General features: G+C 47.2%; 1 protein-coding gene across 4 annotated transcripts in view; it reads right to left on the minus strand.

Annotated features, from left to right (window-relative positions):
• The window catches only part of PLXNA4 (plexin A4), a 448,758-nt gene that overhangs the window by 291,082 nt on the left and 134,759 nt on the right, over window positions 1–22,917 (minus strand). The window lies entirely within an intron of this gene.

Below are 22,917 nucleotides of genomic sequence, written 5' to 3' on the forward strand. Positions count from 1 at the left end.
AGCTTAGCTCTCAAGTCCTAGAATCCCCTGCTCAGACAAAGCATATCACATCCTAATGCTCTGTGTGGAGGGATGCCTATGGTTAATGTCTTTGAGAACATGAAGCTTGGCTAAGAACTGGTTCACAAACTCACTGCTTGAAATTCAACAGGCATCCTGGGAACAGCCTGGAGAAAGGAAGAGGAAAGCAGGGAGCTCTGCTCAGATTCCATCTCTAAGACCAAGGCAGAGGCTTTGTAGAAATCAATGGTTTTCCTTCCATTGCAAAGGGGGCAACTGGCAGTGATGAGCAGAGGGGTGGAGCAGTGGGTGTGGGAAGAAGAACAAAGAGTAAGCAGGAGGGGAAGAAGTGAGAGGCAGAGGGTATAACCATGCTCCCATCCTCTACAGATTCTTCCCCTTCACTTCCTCCAGGCCTGGATTCACTTTCTTTTTTAATGGCTGGGGCCAGTGATTTGTTCCCATCGATCACTATTGATGTTTTTCAATTGTATCCGTGACACTTTTGGCAATATGTTTGTAAACACAGAGCCTTCTGGGATCTCACTTCTTGTCACCTCGCACAGGCACTGTCTCTTGTCACTGAGTATTAGCTGTCAATCAAAGGGTTGGGAAGGCAGCTCTGTGTCCTTGGTCCTGGGACTTGCTTCTTTTTCTCTTTCTGCCTGGAAGTGAACATTCCTCATTCATTCCCAGAGGGAAAATGGAAACCTTCCTCTTTAAGTGGGAGAAAATTGGGTGAGAACAAGGAAAGGGTTCTACCTGGGGCCAGGCATTGTGTCCTGGGCAGAGGTAACCACAGTTCTTCCAGGGAGAAAAATGCAGCAGAGAATCTTGTATCCACCAGCTTAGCTTGGATCTGGGCTGCAGGAACAGAGAACTGCTCCATTGAGCACAGGTAGCTGAGTAGCCTGCATCCAAATTTCATCCCAGATAACTGGGTGAACAACTAGAAATTTCCTAGGTTCACCTAGACAAGTAGCTTCCCAACTTTTTTGATCAAGACCCGTAAGTAAGATAAATAATTCATCTCATGACTGAGAATACACATACATACTTAATTGAAATAAAAGTTAAAGGAAATAAGAAAATGTTTAAGGAGAAACACAGCCTTACAACAAGTGATACACTCTGATAGTTTCTGTCCATTCTTCTATTTTTCTTTTTTGAATTCTGGTCATGTTCCACTAAGTTGATTCATGACTGGCTGCTGTGACCCACAGTTTGAAAAAATACTGGACTAGACCAAGGGTCAGCAAACTTTTCTATAAAGGCCAGATAAGAAATATTCCCAGCTTTGCAGGCCATATGGTCTCTGTCACAACCACTCAACATTTCCGTTGTAGCATGACAGCAGCCACAGACAATACATAAAAAAATGAATGTGGCTGTGTTCCAACACAACTTTACTTATGTACAGTAAAATTCAAATTTCATGTCACTTTCATGGGCTATGACATAGCCTTCTTTTTTTAAAAAAAAATCATTAAATACGGAAAAAAAAAAATCCTTAGCTTATGGGCTGTACAAAATCAGAGGTGATCTGGATTTGGCCTGGAAGCCAGTTTGTCACCCTTTAGACCACACCACATCAATCAATGCTTGCAGCATGTTGCCAGTCCTTCTCTTCAAGGCTTCTGGCATCTACAAATAGGTGGGAGTGAGGGGAGCCCCAACAACCTCTTCCACAGCTGCCCACGAGTCAAGGTCAAGTCCACATTGTTCCTGTGCCTCTGTATTACAGCATGAATTCTAATGTATTTAACTGATGTTCTCTGTTCTCCTGAACTGTGTGTCCTCCAAGAGGATGAATTTCTTGTATCACACGTTTCTCACTCTGCTTTGAAATGTCTCTTTGCTTGTCTACCCATGGGACTGTGATCCAGTAGATTCCTGAGCTGCTAGTCCAGAGGACAGCAAGAGAGCCTCTGCCCTTTCTAATACTTTTCTTGGCTCATGCATAGAATCTATGGCTGGGCTCATCCTCTGGTGCTCCTTGGTACCTAGCCTCAGGCTCCAGCCTCCACAGCCTCCTCAGCTAACTAAAGCCACAGGGCTCCCACTTGCCCCACAGGTGCCTCTGCACAACAAAAAGCTCTTTGCCTTTAAGAACCTGAATAGGAAGAAGAACATTCAGTTCTTTTCAAATTTACATTTTAACAATTTTTTTAAGTGTAGAGTTAAGTGGTGTTAAGAACATTACCATTGTTGTGCAACCATCACCACTGATATGGTTTGGCTGTGAATCTCATCTTGAATTCCCATGTTTTGTGGGAGAGACCCAGTGGGAGGTATTGCATCATGGGGGCAAGTCTTTCCTCTGCTGTTCTCGTGACAGTGAATGAGTCTCACGAGATCTGATGGTTTTAAAAACAGGAGTTTCCCTGCATGCACTCTCTTCTCTTCTCTTGTCTGCCACCATGTGAGATGTGCCTTTCACCTTCCTTCCACCGTGATTTTGAGATCTCCCCAGCCATGTGGAACTGTAAGTCCAATAAACCTTTCTCTTTTGTAAATTGCCCAGTCTCAGGTATGTCTTTATCAGCAGTGTGAAAATGGACTAATACAACTGCCATCCATCTTCAGAACTTTTTCATCTTCCCAAACTGAAACTCTGTCCCTGCTAAATGCTATGATCCTATTCCCTTGTCCCCCAGCTCTTGGCAACTACCATTTTACTTTCTGTCTTTATGAATTTGACTACTCCAGTACTTTATGTAGGTGGAATCATACAGCATTTGTCCTTTTGTGTCTGGCTTATTTCACTTAAACCTCATGTTTTCGAGGTTCATCTACATTGTAGCACGTGTGAAGAATGTCCTTCTTTTTAAAGGCTAAATAAGAGGACACTCACTTTTAAAAGGTGGGTCCCAAATTGCCCTAGAATGTAAGAGGAGTTTTAACATATGACATTGACAACAAACTCTCTTCATCTCTTCCCCAACAATACCAAGGATGGATCTCACTTCATCTTCTTATCATCACTCTGCACCTAGAAAATTCCCCCGTTCTGCTCACCCTCTCTGTCTTCTCTACTATGGTGTCAGGGCGACCGAGTGGGCTTTATTTATGGCTGACATCCCTGAATTTAAATCTTAGCTGCTTCTTTACTTTATTGCTAAAGTTTTTGACTACAGCTTCAGTTACAAAACAAAAATAACTACCTTCGATATAATGACTTGTGAAAAAGAAATAAGATGAAAGATACAAAATATCAAACACAAAACTTACAACTTAGTGCTCAAAATGGTAATTATTATTATTGTCCCAATTAGTAATGTTTCCAGGGTCACAGTCTGGTCCTAGTATCCCAAATGAACCCTAGAGATCCCCAGGAGAATCCCAGAACCTCTTTTTTGAGACACCAATTTAGTTACCAAGAGTACCGCAGTGGGAACCCCAGCTTAGAACTGAGATGTCAAATACACCACTGCTTCGCTGCAACCCTGGGCAAGCCAATGTCTTTCTGTATTCTTCACCTCCTTGGCTGGGAAATAGATCAAATGATGCCTCTAAAATTCTCCCAACAATGAGGTAATGTCATCAAAGTGCCCTGAGGCTTTCACAGGGAAGTCATTGTCAAATAGACACCTGTAGTCACAGAAAAACGGTCATACTCTGAGAATTATTTGCTCAGTTGGTTACCGAATGCTCTGAGTCTATGCCTTATGCAAGCCCCACCCTAGAAGCTGGAAAACAAGGGTGAACATGTGAGCCCAGCACCCTCCTCCACCCTGTATGGCTCTGCATGGATGGGATGCAAAGAATCTGACTTCCTGCAGAACAATGGGTGCCTTACTCAGACGGAACTGATCTCCCACCTCAGAGAGCAAGAGGGGAGAAGATGAACATCTATTGGGGATCCACTGTGTCCTTCCAGATTTTCTACAGCCACAACGGCATTTAATTCTTCCCATGTATGTGCACACACAGAGAAGCATAGAACAATATGCAACTTACCCAAAGTCACACAGCTGGTGCATCATTAAAGCTGAGATCAAAAGTATGGCTGCCGACCTCCAAAATCCATGAACGTGCCACCCTTCCAAGCAGCCATGCTAATAGGGGCCATCCTAATTGTCCAGCAGTAATTCATCCAGAGACAGATTCGTGTTGGCCATATCCAATGGCCTGGCTCTGGTTCCCCTTCTGTCTCCTTTATGACTCAAGCTAATTCACGATGTGCTTAGTCGGATGTCCAGTTGCCAGTTTATTGTCTATTAGGTTTGCAGAGGGAAGGGAAGTAACATTTGCTGAGCACTTTCCAAGGCCCAGGCCCTGTTCCAGGAGCTCCTGGCCATACATAATCTCTCTTAATCCTCATAATATCGCTATAAAGGGGGTATTATTACCCCACTGGGCAGAGGATCATAAAGATTAAGTAACTCTGGATAACCCCAGAAGATGGACCAACGAGCTGGCCTAGCACCTCGGGAAACCTCTGAAGGCAGGTCTGCCAAGCAAAGCCTCCCACAGCCGAGGGAGCCAGGCTTCTCCACCTCATCAGAGGCAGAGAGTCAAGGGAGAGCAGAACGGATGGTGTGGCAGGTTCTGATTAAGAACATTCATCATCCCTGCCCCGCTAGCCCCTTGGGGTGGCATGGAATTCGTTACACGACTCCTGAACTGTGTTCATCCTCTCCAGCCTGCTCCTGTGCGAACACCGTGGAATTAGCCAGGAGGGGCAGCAAATAAATCAGATCTGCCCTGCGGAGGCTCTGCATTCCCAGCACTGTGCTGGGTACTTTGCATTGCTCATCTTTCACTTTTACATCAATCAGATTTAGTCCATGTTTCTATTTTGCACAATTCATGTTATAATTTCATTTAACTTTTCCCAACCTGCCAAAGCTTACGTAGTGAAGGGACGCTCCCAGGTCCACTCAGCTGAGAAGTGGAAAGCCAGGATCTAGGCCTTGTTCTGTCCTCCCTCAGGGCTCCAAAGAATCTGTCACACTGCAGCAGAGAGAATGAAGGGGTTTCCCTCTCCCCATTTTGCTGATGGATAAACTGAGTCTGAGCGCAATTCAGGGAAGTTGCAGAGAGCTGCAGAGATTTGGGGCCAGAATATCAGTCACATGCCCATCCAGCTTTTCTAGAGATGGTCATGAAGCCAAAGAGGGGAAGTGATATCCTTAATAAAAGCTCATTTCAGCAAACAAGCTGAGGAATCTGTTTAATTGATCATCACTCCTCCCTTCCACAACAGCACAGGGTTTTAAATGGAACTGGGCTCCCTGTCTGGAATCCTACTCCTCCCTGAAATGAACCGATAACAACAGAGCTGATTGTGACTGGTCCTCCCTCCCCTTCTCTCTCCTGCAGAATGTTTTTCATCCCTGTTTTGTGTCTTCGTAATTGCGTTACTCACATAGCAACACATGGGGATGGCCACACTACAGCCACCACCGTCGAGGCCACAAGGAGAAAGCAACAGCATTCTAGGAGAATGCACCACTTCCCATCAGGCCCCCTTGAACCAGGCGGGGCTGCATGGAGGTCAGTGCCTCCCAGGGCTGCCCTCCCCTCTGGATCAGCTCCCAGAACATGCCCTTTGCCTCTAACCACGAGCAGGGGTCACCTGAGGCCCTTGATTCTAGCCCCACTTTAGCTTTCCCACAGAGAAGGCTGAGATGTTGAAAGGAATGAGCCCACGCCTCCTCCTCGCCAGGGTCTCAGTGACTCCCCAGCCCCAAAAAGAGGAGTAGGGAGCTCCTCACCCAACATCAGGCCCATGTCTTGGAAACGTAGGGGTTGTGGATTCACACGCTGGTGCTGCTGGGCTGCCCCCGCTCTCTGGCCTGGGTTTTACTCCATCTTTGAGCAACTTTTGAAAAAGAGGCAGATCTAGGAAATCCATACCAAGTCCCAATATACTCTATGGCTGAAGGGGCTGAAGACAGAGCTCAGCTGGAGAGCCCTGGCCCAGGCCCACAAGAGAGTAGAGGGGGCACTGCTCCTTGTGGACGTCCAACCAGGCTGAGGTCATCTCCATCCTTCTGTAGGGACCAAAATCTTGGTGGAACCCCCACCCTGCCTGGCAAGTCAGGAGGTCAGTAGAACCCCCCAGGCCAACGTTCCTTTCCCAGCCTCATTCCTGCCCAGGCTCCCTGTGACCTGCCCCTCCCCCATGTGAGGACACTATACACCCTGGATGCTGTCCCCTTTCGATTCCATTTGTAATTGTCCCTGGCAGAAACAGCCTCCCCCAAATGGTGAATTCTCACATAAATGTTTGGGGTGATGCATATCCCAATTACCCGGATCTGATGGTTACACATGACATAGATGTACCAAAACATCACATTATATAATCAATAAAAATTTTATACATAAATAAATAGGAAAAAAAGGAGGTTCTGCTAGCATGTGGTTTGGCAGCTGTCAATCTTGTGCTAGAGCTGACTCCTGACCATGGTGTGCCCTCCACGCATCGTCCAGCCCACCCATCCTCCCAGGAAGGCCACCCCTCTGCTGGGTGTCAGCATCATGGCACCTGGGTGGGCGAGCCACTCGCTGCCCCGCCCTACCCCAGCTGCCCTCTCCAGCCCCACTGTGCCACAACCCCTTGGCAAGGCCACTGTCTGGAACACAGAAAACCATTCCTGGACCCTCCGCACTGCCAAGTCTGTAAAAGAGCAGGCGCCTAGCCTCTCTCCTTGGAGGCTCAGGCCATGTCAATCTCTTCTATGTCTCCCTAGTGCCAAGATAATAAGGGGGAAAGTTTTTTTCTCCTCCTTCCAGAGTGCAGACCAATTAGCATTTTTAAAATTACCATTGGAGAAATACACCTAATTACCCACTTTAAAGGAAAGCTTTAAAAAAAAAAGTCATAAATTTCTAACTGGCCACAGCTTGGAGACACTTTTAAAGCTAATTGTGTGTTTCTGGCACTGACAGGAGAATTGGTGAAAGTAAGAAATGGATTTTATGACCTTGGTGGGAAAGGGGAGGGGAAGGCTGAATGACGTCCTTAGGCCAGGAAAGTGTTACTGTCTGTGTCCCGGAATCCCAGGCCCCTCCTGGCTCCTCCTCCCCTTCCTCACCCTCCCTCATCAGATCCCCATCTCTCCCCACCTTGAGCCCTGCCTTACCCCAGTCAGGGGTACCTGCCTTAGAAGAGGCAGACAGGCAGGCAGACAGGCAGGCAGACAGGGCCACACACTCAGCCAGAAAATCATACAAGGAGGAAGAAAAGGGCAGAGGACAAAGAGAGAGGAGAAGGACAGGGGAAACAGAGAAGAAAGAAACATTTGAGGAAACTGAGAGAAAGGAACCAAAACCAAATTCCAGAAGGCTGTTTCTCATTTGTGCTTCCTATTAAACTCTCCATCGAGTTGGGGGCGGGAGCTGGGGGCTCTGGCCTGCTCCTGAACATGGTGCCTCCCTCAGACAGTTCCAGTGGAGGCAGACAGGGGCTTCTGCAGCCCTCAGGCCTCCTGCCCAGGCTCCCTGACCCTGCTCAGTGGCCCCAACTCCCTGGCTCTGAAACTGAGAAAACTATTCATAAAGTGCAGGCACAGGACTCTGGGGTGCCTCATTTAGGAGGAAGGCGGCATAGCACAGTTTCTGGTTCCTCCCAGCCTCTGCCACTGCTGTGAATTCATTCCTGCCTCTGAAAAGGGGAAAGAGGGCCTCTCCCAGGGAGAGCTCAGTGTACAACTGGGGGAGTGTCAAGAAGCGTGGCCAAGCAAGAGAAGATGCCCAGAGCAACTCCACAGGGCCTCCATCATCCTGCAGAGCCCACCGTCATGGCTCATCAGCCCTTCAATGGCCCCCGGTGATGACCCAGCAGAGTGGCTAAGGTGATGGGGGCAGGGGTCCTATCCCTCAGGGACACTCCTCCACTGGCTGGGTTGCCAGGCAGAAGTTAGGGTAGGAACAGGACAGTATAGATGTCTTGTCTCCACCTCTGTGTGAGGCACACAGTGTGACCAGCGCTGTCATGTCTGCCCAACCCTAGCTCAGTGTCACGCCCACCTGACACTAGGTGTGGCCTCCCTGTTGGTTGAAGGGGCAGCAGCAAGTGTTTGCATTTCATACATGGAAACTTGGAGGCCCAGAAACACCGAGGCAAATTTGCTCTAGTAGCAGATTTAGTACCATCTAAAGTCCTGGGAGGCACATTCTTCATTCACTGAGACCCTCCTTTCTATAGCTTAAGTGAGAGTCTGGAGAAATTACAGACAGTTTCAAAACATATAGTCTTCTGGAAAGCCCAGAACATGCATTCTCAATGGGTGCAAGAGTGATCCCCAGAGGGTGAAAATTAGAGGGCAAAAGAAAAAAAATCTTAGATATAATGATTTGTGGCCCTCCAAAGGTCAACATCACTCAATAAATTCACATGTCATCTCATTAAAGAGAATTTAAATTAAATTTAACTTTTCTCCAAGGGGGAAAAGTGATTTTTAAAAAGCTGAGAAATGCTGACCTAGGGCAGTAGCCCCTAGAGCCCCACAGGCCAGAGCTGGATCCACTCACCTGTACCCGCTTGGGACCAAGCTCAGCATATGAAACAAGAAACGGGGCCCAGGAGGGGATTCTTCCCCATAACTTGTCAGTGACCCCTATCGAAGACACTCACAAACTTTAAAAGTGTTCGGAGACTTGAGCAACCTAGCAGGGCAACCGGGTAAGAAACTGCAATGCTGTCTCTTCTGCCAGGGCAGAGGGAAGAGTTTCTGGGAGACAAAAGACCTTGGGGCCTCTTCCTGCTCCTCACCCCAGACCTTCAAGCCTTCAGAGAAATGGCGCACTAGACGTCTGAGCTCCAGGAGGTTGACTGAGGGCAGGATCAGAGTGCGGGGCTGGAAGGATTCATGACCTTAAAAACAGCCAGGGGAGCTGGGGTGCTCCAGGTAGAAGACCAAAGTGGAGTGACCTTAGTTAGCGTCCACAGCACCCCTCACACTCTTCCTTTTTTCCTCCCCTCTCTGGTTCCAGAGGCTGGGAAAGAGGGAAGAGAAATAACTATACAGCAGAATGGACAGGCCCCCACCTACCCAGTCATAAACTCATGGGTGACAATTGTGGGGGCCCTCACCTCCACCCCTAAAAGAATTGAACCTGGGCTAGCTCCTCCAAGTGAGTAGTGCAGCTTTAAGTATCCATCTTAACTGGCAGCTTCAGGGGCTGGTGGAAAGAGCTCTGGGGTCAGACCCGCTGGGCTTTGCCCACCAGCAAGTCATGGTCTGACTGTCCCTGTGATCTTGGAGAGTCTGGTTCTTGGGAAGGGGCTCTGTCTTACTCCATTCTCCCGCCCGATGCCTTCTCTAGAACCCATCATGCACTATGTGCTTCATACATGCTTGCAGAATCCAATGTGATCCTTCCTTTGCAAATGTTTTTGCAAAAGGAAAATGGAAGTGACCATCTCCACGCCCCGGGTTGTTGGGAATGTTAAAGAGATGGTGTGGACATGCAGGGAGAACCTGTGCACAACAGGCAAGGTGGTCATCCCCTCCACATCCCCTCTCCTCTCCCCTTGCTAGAAAATCCAAATGCTTCTGCAAAGTAGGTGAGACGAGGCATGGGGGAGGGGAGGACATCGGCACAGACAGGGAAACCAAGGGACACTGCAGGAAAGCCTCCAGGTGACATGGGAGGCCCCACGTACCCCAAGTGCCCTGCATGAGCTGCCTTCTGCCTGTCCCCACCAGAGAACCATGCAACGAGGGAACAAATTCCTAACAGCAAGGACATCCCAGGAGGGTCCCTTTCCTGGGGCTCTGGCCCAAAGGGCCAGCACCTTTGATGCTTTCCCAAAGATCTCATAGCAGGGACCCCATTCTACCCACTCAGGCTGAAATCTGTGGGAAGTCCCTATGCTCTCCCCATCTGGCTCTCCCTAGCTTTCTGGGGGTGATGGATGGCTCAAGAGTTGCAATTTTTGTTCTGTTAAGAAAGCACACAAACAGTGAACCGGCAACCTATAAAATGGGAGAAAATTTTCGCAACCTACTCATCTGACAAAGGGCTAATATCCAGAATCTACAATGAACTCAAACAAATTTACAAGAAAAAAACAAACAACCCCATCAAAAAGTGGGCAAAGGATATGAACAGACACTTCTCAAAAGAAGACATTTATGCAGCCAAAAGACACATGAAAAAATGCTCATCATCACTGGCCATCAGAGAAATGCAAATCAAAACCACAATGAGATACCATCTCACACCAGTTAGAATGGCAATCATTAAAAAGTCAGGAAACAACAGGTGCTGGAGAGGATGTGGAGAAATAGGAACACTTTTACACTGTTGGTGGGACTGTAAACTAGTTCAACCATTGTGGAAGTCAGTGTGGCGATTCCTCAGGGATCTAGAACTAGAAATACCATTTGACCCACCCATCCCATTACTGGGTATATACCCAAAGGACTATAAATCATGCTGCTATAAAGACACATGCACACGTATGTTTATTGCGGCACTATTCACAATAGCAAAGACTTGGAACCAACCCAAATGTCCAATAATGATAGACTGGATTAAGAAAATGTGGCACATATACACCATGGAATACTATGCAGACATAAAAAATGATGAGTTCATGTCCTTTGTAGGGACATGGATGAAATTGGAAATCATCATTCTCAGTAAACTATCACAAGGACAAAAAAACCAAACACCGCATGTTCTCACTCATAGATGGGAACTGAACAATGAGAACACATGGACACAGGAAGGGGAACATCACACTCTGGGGACTGTTGTGGGGTGGGGGGAGGGGGGAGGGATAGCATTAGGAGATATACCTAATGCTAAATGATGAGTTAATGAATGCAGCACACCAGCATGGCACATGTATACATATGTAACTAACCTGCACATTGTGCACATGTACCCTAAAACTTAAAGTATTAAAAAAAAAAAAAAAAGAAACAAGAAAGCACAAACAATCCGATGCCAGGAGGCGAGGACCTTGCTCCCTGTTGGCCCCTGGTGCAATCCCCAGGGAGCTCTACCAGCGTCAGCAGAGAAAGGGAAAACAGCTGGGTCTCTAGGGCCTGAGAGCAGGAGGGAGATTTATTATTTTGTGGTGATTAAACCAAAGCTTCCAACACCTCAGTGAGTGTTTCCTTCTTGCTACCCCTGCTGCTCAGACACAGGAACCATGTGGGGCAGCTTGGCTCCTGGTGGTCCCCTCTGTCCCGGCCCTTGTGACCACTGCCAAGACACTGCCTCCATCAGACAGCCAAGCTCTGGCCAGCCGCCAGGTCCTTGCCTACCTCCCACTCCATTCCCTGTCTGCAATTGTTTCCAATCAGTTTAGGAAACAGCTCTGAGAACAATTAGAAAAGATAACGAGGAAGAATTACATAATTACAGTTCTCCTAGATCTCAGGCACTTCAGGGCGAAAAAAAAGGCTGAACTGAGTCCAAACAGGGACCAGTGTGAGGAAAAGATGGTACTTCTGGAAAGCTTTCGGGGTGCTAGGGCTGAGACCCTGAAGGAGAGTGGGGAGGACAAAGGCACTCCTATGTCTGCCTGCTGGTCAGCTCGGGGCTTCCTCCAGCTCAGGGCCTCAAAGGATGGCTCAGAAAGTCTTCATGCAATGCAGACCCCTCTGTGGAATAGCCATGTAGACTAGAGAACCATGTCCCCCTTCAAGATCATGCAGCCCAAACTTCTCATTGTCAAGATGAGAAAGACCAAGAGAGAAAAGGTCTTGCCCCAAACCAACAGAACTCAGGACTCCCAGCCCCAGGCCAACACTTTGTCCACGTGCAGACTCCTTAACTTCTGCCTTTGGTCCCTGGGTTACAATTCACTGGTCCCACCCACTGAACAGCTGGGAAACTCTACCTTCTTGACCAAAATGGATGGGTATAGGAAGAACTTTGCCCTCTAGAGTAAAGGTGGGCAAACTTTTCCCAGGAAGGGTCAGATAAGAAATAGTTTAAGTTTTATGGGCCATGCAATCTCTGTAGCAACAACTCAACTTTGCCATCACACCATGAAAGGAAGCACAGACAATATATAAACAGGTAAGCATGGCTGTGTTCTAGCAAAACTGTATTTGCAGACATTGTAACTTGAATTTCATATTATTTCCACATGCCATGATATACTGTTCTTCTTTTGATTTTTTTCAACCATTTCCAAACATAAAAATCATTCTTCACTTGTGAGCTATAAAAACAAGTAGCAAACAAGATCCAGTCCATGGGTTGGAGTTTGCTGACTGTTCCTCTAGGATGTTGCTAGATGACTTTGTGCTTCTCTGATTATTCCACACCCAGAGTTTAACCATTCCTTGACTCCATAAACCCAGCATGGTATTTAGAACAAGGCTTGATGGTCAGTCTTTTCTAGGTCACATTGCCACGGTAGGCCAGGCTATTACCAACCATGGAAGCCCTCAGGAAATCATCCTACAAGGTTTGCTCAAGACACCTCTGATGTCTGTGAGAACCCAGTCCCCAGGAGCAGGGTGGGCAGCTGGATGACAGCTTTCCCTAGATGGGCAAACAATCCCTCCCCAGAAGAATATGGAAGAGGAGTTGTGTCTCAATCTGCCCCTCTCTAGGCAGAGGGTATTTGTGGCATATAAGGTAATAAGAGACCAACATCCTGAGTTTCTATGCAGCACAACCCAACTTACCACTGTCTTCTCCTACTGCCTGTCCATTTAGCAACAGGGAGTACCAAGATCTTCATTCATTCAAAACCAGCATATTGAGGGAATGCCTATTCTGGCATCATGCCAGAGGAAAATCAGGCACAGGATATCAGACACATACAGACACCAAGTCTCTATGCAGTTAGTACCCTGACCAGCAGGGACATTACTCCTCTTCTGCACCCAGCACCCAGCACCTCATGAGGCACACAGGAGAAGCTCAGGAAATGCTGAGTGAATTAGTAAATCAATGTGCAAGATGGAAATGGTTAAGTAGCACAAGACAGATCAAATCCTATGCAAGCAGACAGGAGGGAGAATTAGGTCCAGCTGAGGAAGCCAAGAAAGGGCCAATGACAGAGGGGGCAGTTGAGCTAAGCCTGACAAGATGAGTCAGATTAGGGTATGCACAGTTGGGGCATAGAGGAAGAGGAGAGAAAAATTCCAACCAGAAAGAACAACTAGCAAGGCATGATGGTGTCTATAAGAACACGGATAGCTGAGGTTGCAGTCTTCATGCCTCTTGAGGAATAGTAGCTTGAGTGCTAACAATCCAGAGTTAAGCTGTTTCTAGATTGTTGAGGGCCAAGAAAGTCAGGCAAAAGAGTTTAAACATCTGTAGGTGGTAGGAGGCATCGAGTCTTCTGAGCAAAGATGGTTGGGTGGCAACGAGATTAGGAAAGTGAACATGGTGGCAGAGTACATAAGGACTGGAAAAGCAAGGAATCCCTTTAAAGAAACCCTAAACTAGGACAGGAGCGGCAGCCTCGGCCACACCACTGGGTGAAGCAGAAGAGTGACTGTGGGCCAGCGGGAGGAGGTGGGACTTGTAAAGTGATTCGTGGTTATGAGTGTGGACCCAGGAGTCAGATAAACTGGGCTCAAGTCCAACTCCAGCACTTACTCCCTGTAAATGATCAGTCCTTTCTGGAACCCAGTTTCCCCATCCGTAAAACTGAGGCAATAAAATGGAGTCATCATCTCATAGGGTCTGTGTGAAGCTGAGATGTGGTTAAACATGTGAAGTGCTTACCCTCGTGCCCTGCACGGAGCAAATTCTCAACAGAAATTTGCTAATCCTGGTCAAATTCTGTCCATTGGCCAGGAGTCCCAGTCGGGCCAGTGAAGCTTGTTTTTGCCAGAGAGGTGGAAGGGTAGCTGACCACAGTCCACAATCACTCCCCACCTCCCCCTCCCCCTCCCAATCCTGGGTGGTGAGGCACACACCACATCCTCAGGAAACTGACATACACCCTCCTCGTCACTCCTTAGCCAGCTAGTGAAAACCAACAACCAGAAATGTGCAGTCCCATGTGGGGACCTTTGTCAGGCAAGTCAACGTGCTCAACAGAAAACTCATAGCCCCAACACTGCGAGAGGGAAGGAGGAAGGGAGGGGGAAGACGTGACTCAGAAGTTAAAGGCCTTCTTTCTTAGAACACACGAGTGTCACAGCATTCAAACCAAGACCTCTGACCTGCAAGACATCTGACCTGCAGGAAGGCTCACTTTTGGGAACCCTCATGCTCAAGATTTAGGCCTCTGACCTGCTAGGAACACGATCAGCATCTTGGCAGAGAGAGCACAGGCCCTGCATCCAGGCAGCCATGAGCTCCGGTCTTGGCCTCGGCGCTCCCTGGCCATGTGACTACATAAATAATGACATCAGTTAAATAAGGGTACATGAGATAATGTGTGTTCAGCACAGACTGTAGCCCAGTGCTACAGAGGAATCTGGAATTTGGAGACAAGATTGCTCACACCTGAGATGAGGATAGGACCTCGCCTCTCATAATCAATGCCTGCCTGAGACCTTGGTTTCTGCTTAGGTGGAAGTGGTTTTAACCAGGCTCAGAGCCTCCCCATACTGCCTACAGGTGGCCTCTGTCACGAGCTCTCCCCCACACCTTTTTAGATGGCTCCTCTGTCTTCCTTTGCGTGGGGGTTCTGTGTTTCTCCACAATAGTAGTCTCTTCTCTTCCCTGGTCCAATTACAGCCCACCCTCCTCACTCCAAGAAGCTGGGTATCCCATTCCTTCATCTAACGGGGTAACAGAACTGGTGACGGAGGACTCACCAGTCACTCGTGGCATTCCCTAAGAAGCCTTTAGTTAGTCCTCTCTGCAACTCTCTTCAAATCCCATTTATGAGTGACCAGTCTCCCAAAAGCAAGAATGCCAGCCCAAGAGAGCAGGAATGGGGATTTGAGATAAAGAAGAAAATAAATGTGTTTCTGTGCTCAGGGAAGCTCTCCACACAACACAGCTCAACTTCCTACTCCTGCATTGCCATCTGGTTGCTACTGGCAACCAGGCAATCATATTTTTCTAGTCCCAGATATAATCATCATAATCAATATAGGGTATTTATCCCACTCCTTGGTTCCAAGGAACTCAAAGATTTTCACATCTATTATTCTTTCTTCACTAACGTGAGGGAGAGAAGGGGAGGAGGTCTGCTTGTTGAAGGGGTGTGGGGAAGGACTATTTCACAGATGGAAAAACTGAGGGAATGGGTAAGAAGGAGGCTGTGGGAACGTCTCATAAGAAAACAGTATTGTTAAAAGCAGTTTGCATTTGGATAGTGCGTTCACCTTTATTCTCTCATCTAATTTTTACAACATCCCTCTAAAGTAGGTTCATTTATCATATAGACAAAGCCCCAAAAAGTAAAGGATCTTTCCAGAAACACACCACTAGAAATGACATTGCCTAAACTCCTATGCTTTTCGAGTCCCTTTTAGCATTTTTTTTTCCCACAGCATCTCTGCAAACAAGTACAGTATACTGTTGGAGCTATCACGTCTCTTGTATGCATTACCATCCCACCATTGTAAGTGTTTCTCATTATACTTACATTGTGCATTACAGTGGCTCTTACACATATGATGTTTCTGTCTAGTTCCGGTTGATACCCACACCAAATGAGCAACAGGGCCAACAAAAATGACTAGATTAAAGCACTTGACTGGGTTGGAAAACTTAGGAGCTATATTTAATCTCCTAAATTCTATAAATGTTTCTTTACTAGAGTAAAACTTGGGGGGAAAAATCAATATTTTTGACTCTGAGATCACTCACCGCTTTTGACAACTCTGTGATGTTACCTTTTCCTACAGCCACTGGTTTGATGTCACCTTTTGTCATAGTAACAAAGCAATACCAAAAACATGCTTTGGGGGGTCCCTGAAGTGGACAGGAAGCTTTCTACCCTACACACCCAGCAAAGGCTTCAGTGCCACCCTTGGTCATTAGTGCCAAACACAGGCGGCTGGAGGTAAAAAGACACTCAATGAAACACAACTGCAAGAGAAAACATGTGGCCACGGCCACAGCAGAACTGTTCTAAAATAGGGTGTTTTTCTGAGGTTTGTGTTCAGTGTTCATTTCCCTATGGAGACAGCAGAAACACCACTGAAAGGAAGAGAGTAGCTGGCTTGTGCATGAAGCTTCCTCTCTGTTCTCAGAAAAGAGAACCAGCTGGACACCATCTTATCTTTTATCATTTCCTACTTAGAGAGCTGCACAATTTACCACTTAGAAGGAGAGGCCTCAAACAGAAGACCTGACCTGTGATACCTATGATACCCGCGACCTCCTAAACAAGGAGATAAAAGGACTTAGGTCAGCCCTGACTTCCTAACCTCATCTGGCACCTCTCGGGATTCCAGAAAGAATCACCATATTGGAAAATTCCCTCCATACCCTCATTCCATTCAGTTGAGTAGGCAGAGGAGGGAAATTAGAAACAAAAGTGCCTGACATGCTAACATCAGGCTAAGGATTCACAGAAGGAAAAGTTGATGATCCCAGTCCCTAGAGATGGATGAACCAGTGTCAGCCCATCAATGAAAGCATGTTCAGCACCTACTAGGTGCCATTACTATGCAACTGCTCCAAGCTGGGCCTTGAAACCAGGCTGGTCTGCCCACCACTGCGCAGCCTTGCCTGACTCCAAGGACGCCTCCCGCCTTTGGTTGCCCTTCCTTTCCGTTCCTATTTCCTCAGTTTCTGACACTTTGCTTTTGTCTCTCCTTCTCTCTCCCCAGTGCCCTCACTGGCATCAGATTTGGCAACTCCGGTGCTGGCTTTCCAAGCTCTTTTGGCTGCAGTGTGCACCCAGCTCCCAGTTCCATGGTTTTCTGGCCACCGTAGTGTACCCACATTGCTGTCCCTGGGGCCCGGCTCACCTTATCCATCTTGGTTGGCATCTCTGCCATGCCTGTCCCAGCTGCCCAAGGTGGGAGGCAAGGAAGGCAGAGAGGTCGGTGAACACTCTGTGCATGCTATACTGTCTCTCCCTGACGTTTAGCAAAATTCAGACTTAGAAGTTCAGATTCCCTCAAGACACAAATCAGTTTGTGGCTTTTCTTAAGTCGTGCTGTTTCAAGTCTATCTTAAAGCAGATTCCTGACTACAACTATTTCTTTCTTTGTATAATACTTGCTTCTTTCCAAGGAGCTTGCCATCTGCTATCTCTTTTTAGCCACATAACATCCTTGGGATGAATGTAGTCAGATGAAAGAACATGAACCCCTTTTTGCCTCATTTGGGGACACCGAGGCACACAGCCCATGAACGATGTTATCCTAAGTGTGGAACGGTGAGTTCCACTTTGCTCTGACCAAGCTGGCACGGCCTTGATGGGTACAGGTGTAGAGAGTTAGAGGATTAGTCTCTTGTATGGATGAAACACTAGCCTTGTCGAGGATTTACCAAAGTCCCCAATCTAATTTTTCACCCAGGATGAGGAACCCAAGTCCAGAGGCTCAACACCTCTTTCCAGGTCTCTGCTCTGGGGCCACCCTGGGAAGAGACAGGGCTGAGATCCAAGTTCCCAGTCTGTTCCATCTCTCCCCCACCCTTCTGTATGAATAAATGACCCTTGTTGGGGCATCAGTCTGTGCTTCTGGCATCTGGACACATCAGCCTATATCTCTAGGACTGGAGCAGGAAGTATGTGTGCCTTGCCTCAGGCTTCCTGGACACACAGATCCATATCCTCATTTAGAATGGTCGCATCATGGAGCCGGCTGAGATCTGCAGTCTTCAGTGTCAGCTGCGGGTCCACAAACTCCTACTGAACGTGTACCCATAGCCCCAGGGGAAAAAACAAGGGAGGAAAGAAAATAACCAAGGTGGGGAGGGGGGAGAGATTCTGGAATCTAAACAACATCAAGAGCCCTGTTTCCATGACAACCACTCCTTAATACAGTTGCTCAGACTGCAGCCTGTTCTAATCAGCCCTGTGGATGGAGCCTGCAGACCCAGAAATTGCCTCCAGCCAGGGGGCTCCCAAGCAGCCTGGAGGACCACCACCATCCTCCGACCACCCCAATCTCCTACAAAGAGAACAGAGGGCAAAGGAGGGGTGAAGCTCACAGGGGAGGTGAGAAAGAACAGTGAGGAGTGTTGAAGAAAGTGGAAAGTGAAAGGAAGGAGTCAGAGATGCAGCTGGACATCCGGGGGGTTGTCTGTGGATGTTTGCCGGGGCCACCTGTGTCCGGCAACACTTGTCTTTGTGTTGGTGAGCCTCTGAGCACCCATGAGACGCATGACAGGCTGCAGCCAGCGTGTGAGTGTGACCATCCACAGCACATCCACTGAGCCCATCTCCCTTCCCCTTCCTACACATTGGAGTGCCTGCTTTCTCTCTTCTCTCTTCCCCTACAAAGCTCTAAGCTTTGTAGTCCAAGGATAACCCCTGTGAGGCAAAGGCCAGGGTCAGCACCCAGCCAGTAGACACCAGCAGCTTCCAACAATTTCTCAGCAAATTGTTGGGATAGAGAGAACAATTGTACTAATATTCTCTAAATTAGAGGTTTCTGGCTTAGGGACACCCCCCCACCCCGCTCCCCACAGACTTCTCAAGTTCCCAGAAAATGATGGGTGACTTCTAGGTTTTCTTCCAATCCACATATGAGACCTCAGAGGCTGGCAACTTGTCAAACTCCCCAGCTGGGTCAGGTGTCAGCCTGGAGACTCTGTCCCTGGAAAGCCACACATCTCCCTGCACACTCCAGGCTGCACTCTCCTTCTTCCTGTATTCATCTGGCAATCACCCAAACACGCTGCAAATCAGATGACATATGACATGCTGCATACTCCATCCCACTCTGAAGGGAGTCTGTCTATGGGGACAACGGGTCTGGTTTATATTTTAAGCAGCTGGAGTGAAAAACAGGGAGTGATGAGGTAATGCCATGGCAACGAACACCATGCCACCATCCAGGATAATTACTTCGCCCAGCCATCCTGGAGCCAGGCGGCAGAAGGCTTGCCCCATAGATTATGAGCAATGAGACAGGGCCAGCCAGCTTAGGAATTCCCTTCCTCCACCTGCACCTTCACTGCAAATGGAAACACAGCAGAAGGAACCAATGCAGTGGGAGATCCCAATCAAAGCAAGATGACCTGTCCCTCAATTTCCAATCGCTGGAGAAATGCAAAGAAAAGTTCCTATGCATACCCCTCCTCCAAGTTGCTACATGGAAAATCGGAGCTCTGAATTTCAGTGATGACTGCTGAGCCAAGAGACAAGGAAGACCCAAAATCAGCACAGGACAGAGACAGTGAAAAGGTCAGTGAGTGAGAGAGAGGAAAGGAGAAGCTGAAAGATGTTTGCCACAAGCTAGGAATGACCTATTAAAATCCCCAGCCCCTCCCTTAAGCTGGGATGCAGTCCCTGTTAGTGGCTTCACAGCTGCTATACCCTACTCAATGCAGGCTGCTTCAGGGCTCCAGGACACTTGAACTATTGGCCAGCTCAGATGCCACCCCTGCAGGAGCATGTGGAGCCATCTGACTTGGATATGACTGGGCTTTCCTGCTTCAATGCCCTACAGATGCTCCATCGCCACATACGCATGCCTTGCTCAGGGATCATGCCCATGTTGACCTTGGCCCCAAAACACGGATGGGAAGGAGCATGCCCAGGGAGCAGCCTTATATTTTCTTTTCCTTTCTTCCCTGAGTCCTCAGGTGAAAATGGCTACAAGCTGATGCTCTGGAGAAGAGAATCCAATTCAGTGGCCACACCAACTAATACAGGGCATCCACTTTGCTCTTCAAAGAGAATCAGAAGTGCAATAGTCAGAACATGGCGCATAGGAAGACCCTGAAAAGTCCAGGCCTGTGCCAGCTGCCTCCCCTCGTGGTCTTAAGTGCATCCCCTTAAAGTATCCAAAGAAATTGACTCCTGAAGGGCAGAAATCTAGCAGGGAGGGATGTGACCACACGTGTGTGTGCATGTTTGCATGCAAGCACGTGCACAGACACACACATTCTTACAAATGAAACTGCGATCACTGGTGATGTGTGGGTGTATGTGTGAGAGTTAGGGGGTTGTGCATGTGCCTATGTGAAGCTCGGGATCACAAATGGAAGGAGAGCTGCATCTGAGGAAAAAAAGAAAAAAAAAAGAAAAAAAAAACAGAAAAAGCCACCAGCCCTGTACCCTCCGCACCAAGAGATCCTTAGCTTGTTGCACTCTCATTGGCCTCTTCAGCCTCTCCTATTTTCAGTGAAACTCTCCTTTGTTTCTCCCACCCCAGGTTGGCCCCAGACCACTAAATACACACCACCTGAAGATACAGCAAAACCCAGAGGTGGTGACCACAGCAACATGAGTACACACACTGCAGACTGTCAGCAGCAGGAGGGCCGTGTGATTGCAGAGGGCAGCCTGATAAGCCCATGTCATTCCCTCCACATTAAGTGGAAAACAGTCTCCACTGAGAAAGAGAGATGGAGAGGTGGGAGGAGTGAAAAGTGAAATTAACTTGAGCCAAGATTACGCCCACGAGTTCCGTGGAGGCCAGGCTAGAAGGAAAGTCAAGAGGAGGGGCAGCAACTGCATCCAGCGTGTGGTTGTGTGTGGTTGTGGTTCTAGGAGGATGGAGCTTTTGAGAAGTGTGTCTCTGGTACACCCTATGCAGGAAAACCTCAGCACGACTTACAGGTGTATAAGCATGTGTGTGGGTTTGCACGCAGCATGCCAAAAGCATATTTACAAATTGGGTTAAAGGGTGGTTAGGACCACAGATTCTGGTTAAAATACCAGCTTTAGAATATATGACCACTTAGAGCTTCAATGTCCTCATCTATGAGGTGTAGACAACAGTAAGTAACTATCATAGGGTTGCTTTTATGACATAATCCATGATAAAACACGGGACATAGGGCTTGGCATGTAGTAAGTGCTCAATAAATACTAATTTGGTTTATTATTATTTGATGTTCCCCATGATCTCAGGTCTAAAATGACATAGCAAAAATAGGGTAGGTAGATACATAACATTATTATTTGCAAGAAAGCCATTGTTCATATTACCCAGTTAAACAGGGAACTGCTAACTTCTCAACCACACACTGAATATCAAGATAGGATGATAATTCTAACTGGATAATCTCAGTATTAGTCTAACATATATTTAAAAGTATCCCATAGCATCATGGTAAAACAAGGACTTTGATATTAGACTATGGGAGTATTCTATTTTTGCCACTTGCTGGAAATTAGGCTTGCTTAGCCTAATGTCCTGCACATATTAACACCACAATAGCTGTTTTTAAAAATTACAGTTCTGTGGAGTTTTAGATATGCTTAATGTTGACAATTCTGTTCGTGGTCTAATAGCTTTTTTTTTCAATCATCCTTATAGCTGATTGTCAACATATCAAAACAAAAAGATTTATTCCATATCAACTGCCCACTGCTAGACAGTAAGTCATCAATGGACTTTCACAGGTTTATATGAAACATGTGGATGTATTAATTCTTCAACCCACATTGAGATGAACTGTCACATCCCTTTAAAACTTCATCACAGGCAGCAAGTATTAACCTGCAATTATTACCGTGTATAACGTGCTTTACAATTGGCAAGAATGTAAACAGTCCCTGGTTCATTCAGCAGCCCTGGTATCATTCACAAACTGCAGTTCTCTTTTTTTTCTCTCAGGCCTGGAGGGAATTGAGAAGCAGAAAATAGTCTCAGCCAGATCCAGCCGCCCTGACACTTGCAGTGCAGCTGGCAGGTGCCGGAGCTTCAGACACATGGCCCACAGGTGCAACAAGCCCACCTTGCTTGGGTTCTGCAACCATGGAGTCCCGCCCTGGCCAACGAAGGCATCCCTGGGGGTCTCTGAAAATTCTCCAGGCTATCTGCAAATTGGTCTCTGAGAATGTGTGGCCAGCTACACTTTAGAATACATGAACAAGCAATTTACTTGGTGATTCATATTATACATACATGTATACACACAGGTATACATGGATATACAAATACACACATATATCCATACATACACATGCATGCATATACACACATATGCATATATATACATACGCATACACATATACACACACATACACATATACACATACAATGTGTATCCCCATGCATAGCTACCTTTCCCAGTCACCTTGGGTGACACATTTTGCTAGGGATCTTTGTGGGAGAAGGAGGGGCATTTTCTGCTGCTCAAATAGCTTTTGGAACCAAAATATTTGCAAACCACTTGTTTAGGGGGCAAGATCTGAACTCAGAGGTTTGCACAACAGGTGACCAACCAAAGTTTGCAGTCCTAATTATTTCTACTCTCTTTTCCCTTTCCCTAAAGGCCCTAGGACAGTTTCCTCTGCACCCATGGTCCTCTAGGCCCTGCTGAGTAGGGCATTACTAGAGAGAGAAGCACCTGGTTCATGACCTCAAAAATTCCCAATGGTGAATGAGCAGTGTGGCACTTTGTAAAGCTTTATGGAATTAGGATAAATGCTTCTGGCTATTGGAAAACCTTATTTCACATGTGCACACATGTGTGCATGTGCATGTATGAGTGTGTGTGTGTGTGTGTGTGTGATCTGTGTGGGCTTGTGCCATGCTGCCATAAAACACAAATTTATCTTCATAATAGGGTCAATTACGTTCTCCCATTTCCCCACAAGTGAGGCAACAAAAACAAATTTTGGGCTTCAACCTGCAGGAGAATGCCAGGATCTCTGTGTTGAAAAAGGGAACCTTGGTTTACCTTCCCCCTGCCTTGCAAAGACATATGTTGCACAGACAAACACCTGGAAGGTGCTTCTCAATTCTTTGAGGTTGCTGCCTCTCACATGCAGCTGTCAAATCACACCCCATCAAAATGACACAGCAAATAACACTACGACACGCAACCAGCAACTTTTGAAAGTATACTCTCCCCACACGCAGCCCCGTCTGCCTTCTCCAGCGTGGGCTGCTGTCTTCAAACTAACCATCCTGAAACTGCTTAAAAGAGCCTGACAGG

The sequence above is a fragment of the Pongo pygmaeus genome, chromosome 6 (genome assembly GCF_028885625.2).
Source record: "Pongo pygmaeus isolate AG05252 chromosome 6, NHGRI_mPonPyg2-v2.0_pri, whole genome shotgun sequence".
Lineage (NCBI taxonomy): Eukaryota > Metazoa > Chordata > Mammalia > Primates > Hominidae > Pongo > Pongo pygmaeus.